The sequence below is a fragment of the Symsagittifera roscoffensis genome, chromosome 1 (genome assembly GCF_963678635.1).
Source record: "Symsagittifera roscoffensis chromosome 1, txSymRosc1.1, whole genome shotgun sequence".
NCBI lineage: Eukaryota > Metazoa > Xenacoelomorpha > Acoela > Convolutidae > Symsagittifera > Symsagittifera roscoffensis.
The window spans coordinates 96,899,278-96,907,820 of NC_087062.1; positions in this window are offsets into that span (position 1 = coordinate 96,899,278).

The following is an 8,543-nucleotide window of genomic DNA, read 5'->3' on the forward strand; positions in this document are numbered from 1 at the left end:
AGGAAGTTTTTTCGAAGCACAAGGCGGATATCGGGTGTTGTAATTTCGTTGAGCATGAAATAGAACTTGAGGAGGATGCGGTACCGCACAGGGAGGGGGCGAGGCGCATGACCCCGCACAAATCGGAGGCTTGTCGAAAAGAGATCGAAACGCTACTAGAGTATGACATGATAGAACCATCCAAGTCACCGTGGGCGTGTGGAGTAGTGATGGCCAAAAGAAAGGCGACCAGTTGAGGTTTTGTTGTGACTTTCGATACCTGAATTCCGTCACGGGGAAGGATGCCTATCCAATACCTAGGATTGATGAAAGCCTCTCGAAGTTAGGTGATGCAAAATTTTTTACGACTCTTGATTTAGGCTCGGCCTTTTGGCAGGTACCACTACGGAAGCAGGATAGGGAGAAGACAGGGTTTGCCTGCGAGCTGGGTCTGTTTCAATGGAAACGGATGCCGTTTGGACTTTGCAATGCGACAGCCACGTTTCAAAGATTGATGGCACACGCGCTGATAGGCGTAACAAAGAAGTATGGCAATCTGGTAATGTGCTACGTGGATGACGTGGTAATAGCAACGCCAACATTGGAGGACCACATTGAGAGACTAGACGAGGTGTTCGCGTGCATGAAGAGATCGGGGCTAAAGTGTAAACCATCAAAGTGCGAGATACTCAAAGACTCAATTAAATACTTGGGCAGGATGGTAGATAAGCACGGCATCAGACCTGATCCAGACGCCGTGGAGGCAGTCCTAACCTGGAAGTCACCGAAGACGGAACAGCAGTTGATGAGCTTCCTGGGCTTCGCTAACTACTACAGAGAGTTCATCAAAGGCTACGCGGGCAATGTGTACCCGATGCAACAATTGATGAGGCACAAGGGCAAGAAGTTCACATGGAACAACGCAGCGGAAGAGTCATTCCAGAGGATAAAGAAAGAGCTATGTGAGGCACCAGTACTGGGTATGCCGTCTGAGAAGGGGATGTACGTGCTGGACACGGATGCGTCGGTAGTTGCGATTTCGGGAATTCTCCATCAGGAACAGGAATGGAACGGGAAAACAGTCTTGAGACCAATAGCTTACGGGAGCAAAGTCCTGAGTGACACGGAAATGAAGTACGGAGCACCGAAAGCAGAGATGTTCGCGGTGGTTACCTTTGTTGAGAAGTACAGGGCGTACCTGGGCAGTGAGCCATTCAAATTGCGAGTCGACAACCGGGCACTAAGCTGGCTGAAAACGTACTCGATGGACCAAAGTTACATCGGGAGGTGGATAGTTCGCCTAGACGGATACAACATGATAATTGAGCATAGAACACGAGATAAACATCAAAATGCCGACAGCTTGAGTAAGAAGACGGAATTCTACGAGAGACAAGAACAGAGAGAGGCAGACAGACCTGAGATCAAAGATGGCTTCTCCTTCATGGATAAAGAAACGTACGACAGTCTTCCACTCACGAGATGGCTGGACAAATCAGGCAAGCCGATTGAAGATCATCCGGAATTACCTAAAGAACACCCAGAAAAGACCATCTTGAAGAAAAGCATAGGGATTCCCATGGAGATAATGCTCAGGTCCAAGATCGTGAGGGAAACACTCAAGGCAAAAGGTTATGATCTCAAACAGGTAGAAGCGGGAACTGCTCGAATAGATGAAGACTTAATAAGGCTGCTTGAGAAACTATCAGATGACAAACCCATGATCCAAGAGAAGGGTCAAGAGGAACCGGAAGTCACCATACTTCGAAAACGAGAGACAGTGAACAACACTGACTCCTCAATTGGGGACGTCGCTGATAGCAAAGACGTCGTGCGGTCACTAATTGACAAAATCCCCGAAGAGATTCTGGAACAGACCAAGGTTAGGAAAAAGAGAGTGGCGTTCAAAGAAGAGACTGAACACCTGGGACTAGATCAAGAGTCCGGGGAGTGTTCCAACTTCATGGAAGAAGAGGAAACCGGAGAAGGGAAATTGTCCGGGGAGCGTGAAGAATGGGATGAAGACTCGGATGAGAGCAGCGAAGACCAGGACAGTCTGTGCATGATACTGGCGGAGGAGAAGATTAGACAACATGACAGGGAGTTACAGACGGATCCATCTTCAGGGACGTACAATCTGGACATACAAGAGGTACGAGGTGGTGAAGAACTTGAGAAAATTGCGGTTTCAAGGAAGCCATTCAGGGAACTATCATGCAACTCGAACGTCAGAACGAATCTGGTGCCAGACGTCGGCATGAGAATCGTGAAAAGGATCATATGCGTAAAGCTGAGTGATGACATCCACAACCCTGGTGAGATGAATGGACAGATCATGGCGCTAAAGGAGCATGTCAAGGCGAGATATAGGCTGTCAGACATAATAAGAGCCCAGAAGAATGACAAAATGACAAGCAACCTCTCCAAATGGATCCAGTCAAGGATCAAGGAGAAAGGGGAACTTGAGGAAGACAGCTACAAGATCTTGAGCCAGTTCTACAAAGAGAAGGAAGACTTACTCTATCACACAGCTGATGGGGTGGTAGCGTGTAAGAGGAGAGATGAGGAAAAGATACTACACAAACATAACCTCATCATACTGCCACAATTGTATCAAACGGAGGTGCTTTTCAGATCACACGACCAGATGGGGCACCAGGGGATAGACAAAGTACAACAAAGGATACTTCATAGGTTTGATTGGCCGGGAATGAGAAAAGCTTGTGAGAGATGGGTGAATGCCTGCCTAGCATGTCTTCAGGTAAGAGACCCAAGGAAGATGAAGTTTCCCCTCAAGTCTGTCGAGAGCTCAGAATTCAATGAAGTAGTGCAGATAGACCATCAAAAAATCTGCATGACGGAGTCGGGTTATAACCAAATACTGGTTATAATAGATCACTTCACAAAGTTGGCGGAAGCGGTTCCGTGCCAGACAGCCTCGGCCGAGGAGACATGTGATCATCTGATAACACATTGGATATCGCGGTATGGTTGCCCAAAGACTTTTCAGTCGGACAACGGCAAAGCTTTTGTGGGAGACTTGACTAAAGAATTGATGAAGAGATCGCACATTGCTCAAGCACACTCGACGACCTATCATCCACAGACAAATGGTTTGGTAGAGAGACAGAACAGGACACTGGTCAACATGTTCAGGGTGTACTGCTCAAGATACATGACGGATTGGGACAAATACCTGCCACAGGTAGTAGGAGCCTACAACAGTACTCAGCACTCAACGACGGGCATCAGTCCTTTCATGATGTTGACGGGCAGGGAGAGGGCAATGCCTCTAACATTCTTCTACCCGGAATACGAGGGGAAAAGGACGTCGCCTCAAGCATATGTGAAGGAAGCAATTAAAAGACAGCAAGAGCTAAATGAACTATGCAGGAGGAATACGGCGCAAGCGCAAATGAGACAACGCAAGAAATACGACGAAAAGATATTGCAAGCAAAGCCATATGAAGTGGGCCAGTACGTGTGGGTCTTCCAAAATGTCATACCACCCAAGGGGACGAAAAAACTACTCAAGAAGTGGAGGGGACCATTCATGATAACGGAAGTACATCAAAAAGGACGGTTCTACCGCTTGAGTACTGGGCGAGCAGCACATTACGAAAATCTGAAGCCTCACGTCCCGTCCCCGGAAGACTGGTGCCTGCCGAAAGACATGGAAGGTCTCGAGTACCTGGTGGTGGAACCTGCGTGTGAGGTAAATGAAAAGGGTACAAGAGAGAAAAATGATGGCAATGAAAACTTGAGCTTGGACGACAATGAGAAGATAGAGGTGGAGTCTGAAGCAGGATCGTTTGCAGAAGAGGACTGGAACGACCCGGAGCAAGATGAGGTGCCGAAGTGGATGGAGCCAGATCGACCAATACCACCGGAAACCAGAACTGGCAATCGTAAACGGACCGGTATGAGGTACAACAGGTACGGCGATGACTTCTTATTTGACAAGATACAGCCAGACAAGTTGGGCGAGGAGCTACTGAGTGCGGGCGAGCTGGAAGCCGAAGAGGAATGGCAGGTCATCAACGATGGTGGGCACTATCCGCAGGAAGACTACTCGACACCGGAATTGGAGACGGACCTCGAACAGAGTGAGATAGAGAGGAGGGAGAATACGAACTTGAGGATACTAGAATGGATGCGCGATGTCAAGAACGAAAGTCACGAAGGACAGAGCATTCAACAAGTCGACATGTCATCGGAGAAATACTAGAAGACGGAAGACCCTCTCTTCGGCTGGACGGCGACAGACAGCCCACTGGAAATTCCACCGGACAATTCAGAACCGACACCATCGACGGGGACGTCGATAAATATTTTTGTCCGGGGAGTGGGGGTAGGACTTACCCACACCGAAAATTTGATGATTAAGAAGCTCAAGGAAATAAGAGAAACGAGCGAATTGGAACTGGAACAGGAAGAACCAGAGCCTACCATAGGACGGAATTTCAAAACGAAATTTGAAATACCCAATGAGTACTCGGAAAACATCATGATAACGGATAGCGACTTCATCCTGTCAAACAGGACTAGCGCGATCTGCATTACGGCGGACATGAGCTTCAAATCAAGACTGGAAGCTGACTTCAGAAGAGAATACCAGAACATAGAGTTTCTGTTCAGACAGAGACCAGGACTGGGAGGGATGGCAGCGCTTCCACCATCAGTGGCACAAGTCCCAGGGAAATACCTGTGCTTCCTAGTGACAAGGGTCAATGACAGAAACACAATTGATCCCGAACACGTGATGTTGGCACTAACAAGACTACGAGACTTCATGATTGAAAGAGGGATAACGGAGGTCTCAATGCCGGTGTATGACCCAAACAGGGGCAAATTGAGCCCAAGGGAATTGTACGCCATCCTACACGTAGTCTTCGCAGAAACCGAGATAATGGTGTATCTCCACAAGAAGTACTACTTGAGCATTGCCTGAGTTGGGTACATGGGGGTCTCGAGTCGAGAGTAAGGGAGTGGTCTTGAGTCAGGTACTGGGGACGACACAGGTAAAGGGGTCTTAAACACGACTGGCATGACAATTGAATTTTACGGGATTGATGGTGCTAAAACATAAAATGAATCTGCATGCTTTTAGTGAAACTCCAATTTGAAATTGTTTTAAGTGGGCTAGAAATGGTAGGATTTTAACCATACGGGTAAAAGGGGGTTTTTAGGCTAGGAATATGGCATGGCAGGTTTTAATATGGTTTCTGTTTTCAGATCAAGTTTGAAAACAAAGTTGAAAATTCAACAACACCCAAGCGAGAGACAGAAAAGATAATCTGATGACCTCGTGATAATTGACACCTGCAACCAGTATTTGCAAAGAAACATTTCTAGAGAAATCTCGAATTGGTACAATCTTGAGTTGGTATAATATTGAGTTGGTATAATCTTGAGTTGCTATAATCTTGAGTTGGTATAATCTTGAGTTGGTCAACATTGGAATACGTCCCGAAGTCACATAATGGCAGAAAGATTCTGGAAGTCCATGCCCGCGGCCCTGAAGAAGCCCACTCTTGACGAACTGTACAGACGCCTGAGGGACCTGGACTACACCCAGATAGATGAGAGAATGGCGGTAATGTTGAATGCCATTCTCCAACTGGAAGAGCAGGGCGAGTGCAGGGAGTCTGCGACGGAGGCTGTCTTGATGGTAGGCTATACCACGGATGGAGTGTCCAACCAGAAACAAACCAGATGGCTGTCCTGGAACGTGGATGGGGCGATAAGGGGGTTCGATTTGGCAAGGAACCCTGGCTTGAACAACACTACGGAGTATGGTGCAGGGGAATTCCCAATGCCGGTCAGACCGTCCGTCAGGTCCTCAAGCCAGAGCGCGAGTAAGGTGCCATCAATGACGCGAGCACAGCAAACGACTGAGGCATACCCGGACCTCAGCACTCTGAAGAAGGAACTCGAGAAGACGCAGAGAGAGAGGAACAAGGCGAACCTAGATCGGGATCAAGCAAGGCTGGGCTGGGAAAAAGCTAAGCTTGAAAGGGACCAGGCAGTCATTGAACGGGATCAAGTTCAGAAGTTGCTTGAGATGCTGCGGGCGGAACAGGAGCAGGCAGAAAGGGTGCGGGAGAATGCCGCGAATTGTGAGCAGCTGAAGCAGGTTCTTGAGAGAGATCAGGCAGAACTTAAAAGGATTCAGCAACAACAACGTGAGCTCGATATGCCGAAAGGGGCTAGGCCCAAGGAACGGGTGGTCACGACCTCGAGGCCGGAGTCACGTATGGAGGTGGATGAAGCTCCCAGGACAAGTGGACGATTCAATCTTGATCGTGAGGCGAGAGAACACATGAGTGAAGGGTTGGAAGTTTGGATCCCGAATGAAGCAACGCCCTCCCTGCACAGCCTGGAGGCGCAACCCATACGCCCGTTGATGGACGTGGAACTGCCAGGGTACACCCCTACCTCAACCTCGAGCGGCAGTCAAATGAGCGGCGGCTCATCCCGTCTGAAGGAGCTGCACGAAAGGTTACAGCAGAAGAGTCGTGAAAACTCAGCAAGGGCGGAGTTTCCCCCAACGTGTAGGGAGCAGCAGGTCAGAAGCGTCATGGTCTCGAGTTACAAAAAGAACACCGAGAAAAGATACCACAGGCACAATCGGTTGGATTGGAATCCGGAACAAAGGGCCAGGAGAGATTGTTTTCATGATGCAGCCTGTGTGGAATACCTCTCGTTTCCCCGCGTGCCAGAAGGCGCGGTTCACCTGATTATAGGGGACAGCCTGTTGCGGGTGTTGACCCGAATCCGATCGCATTGGCAAACGGGGATCTTGAGTTTCGCTGGAGCCGCCACGCCACAGATATTGGCGACACTTGAGATGCAGGGGATGACTAAAGTGTACACGGTGACCTTAATGATCGGAACAAATGATGTGTCCAGGGGGGAACCTAGGAAAGTGACGAGATTGCACGACAAGATGTGCTGCCTTCTTGAGGAGCTCAGGATCCAGATGGATCCCATCCTACTGACGATATGCACACTCCCCTACAACATGGGGTTCGACCAACATGCCCAGGAAATGAATGAGAAGGTACGAAACCTGAACGGAGTGATTCGAGAGATCCATCGGAAGAGTGTGCCTCCCCTCAGACTGCTGGATGTGGCGGAACAGATGGAGCGAGAGGGATTCCCTGATAACACCTCTGATGATGGCATCCACTTTGACAGACCAAAAGGAGTAGAATGGTTGAATAATGTCTTCCAACGACATATAAATGCGCTAGAGGCGGACCTGCTGGAGACGGCCCAATTTACTTTCGGACCACCGCCGAACCCACCCTTCAATGCCTCAAGAGCCCTTTCCAGTCGTTTGGGACAGAGGGTCGACTCTAGAGATAGCTCAAGGAGCAACCAACCCAGATTGCCGAGTGTCACACCAATGGAATCCGAGGAGGTGAGATCATCAACGCCCCCGAGTTCAGTAATATCATCAGTGGTAGTGGCAGAGAGCAAGGGAGAAGAGAGGTCCGTGGAGGCTGCTCGCTTGAAATACGCAGAAAAGGTGAAGAAGCTGGATCTAGAGGACTTAGAATGTCGGCGGGAATTGGCGGAGATACTGGGCATCGATCGAGTGTCGCACTTGAGTAGACATCACTGCGTGGATTGGCTAAAGGCTCATGAGGCGCATTTCTCGAGAGCGAAACTGATGGAGACAGCAGATCTGACAGGGATTCCCATGAAGACGATCATGGGACCAGTTAATTACAGACCTCTCAAGTTGCTGGGGAGCCCCGGGCTCATATCAGAACCTCCCAAGCACCGGACGAACATCGCCAGAATCAGATTGGCTACTCCAGCACAGCTGAGAGTAGTAGAAACGTTGCTAAATCCGGGAGAAATGGAATTGCCGGATGCCGCCTACGAAGGCTCGAAACTGGCGACAGATTCCAGGTACGGGAAACCCTGTGGGAGTACCCAGCTGGCCAAGACGTTGGCGGTCTACGATAGAGCAGACCCAGCTGCCGCAAGGGTAGTCATCGTGGCGGGATCCGACTTTGAAGGCACGTCCCCCAAGCTGTTTTGGCCAGAGACGTTGATATACTCGTTGCCTGGAGCTAAGCTAAATCAGATGTTAACACTAGTGGTAGCGATAAAATCAGAGATGCCCTGTGAGCCTGAGTTGCTCCTATTTGCAGGAATGAACGATCACCTTCATGCGGCGGGACTTCTTGAGCAGCTGAGGGCCGGTGAACCAACGCCGAGGAAGATCTGGGAAGCCATCCAGACATTGTTCGCGGCAATGAATGAAGTGCAGGAGAATGTGGCCTCGAGATTCGGATCCAAGACGAAGGTAGTGTTCACCACGTCCCCTGGATACGCGAGTATGCCACCTGCCATACAGTTCGTGTATGCAGTCCTGATACTGATAGCGGAGGGAAATGAGTGGCGAATCTTGATGGCTGCTCCCAATCGGGAATTGGAACCATCAAAACTGAGGCTCCACAAATCAGAATTGGCGGCAGCGTGGGCGGACATATCCCACGCACTAAGGGGCTTTTACGGACTGGCTGACATCCTGATTGTACTGGACG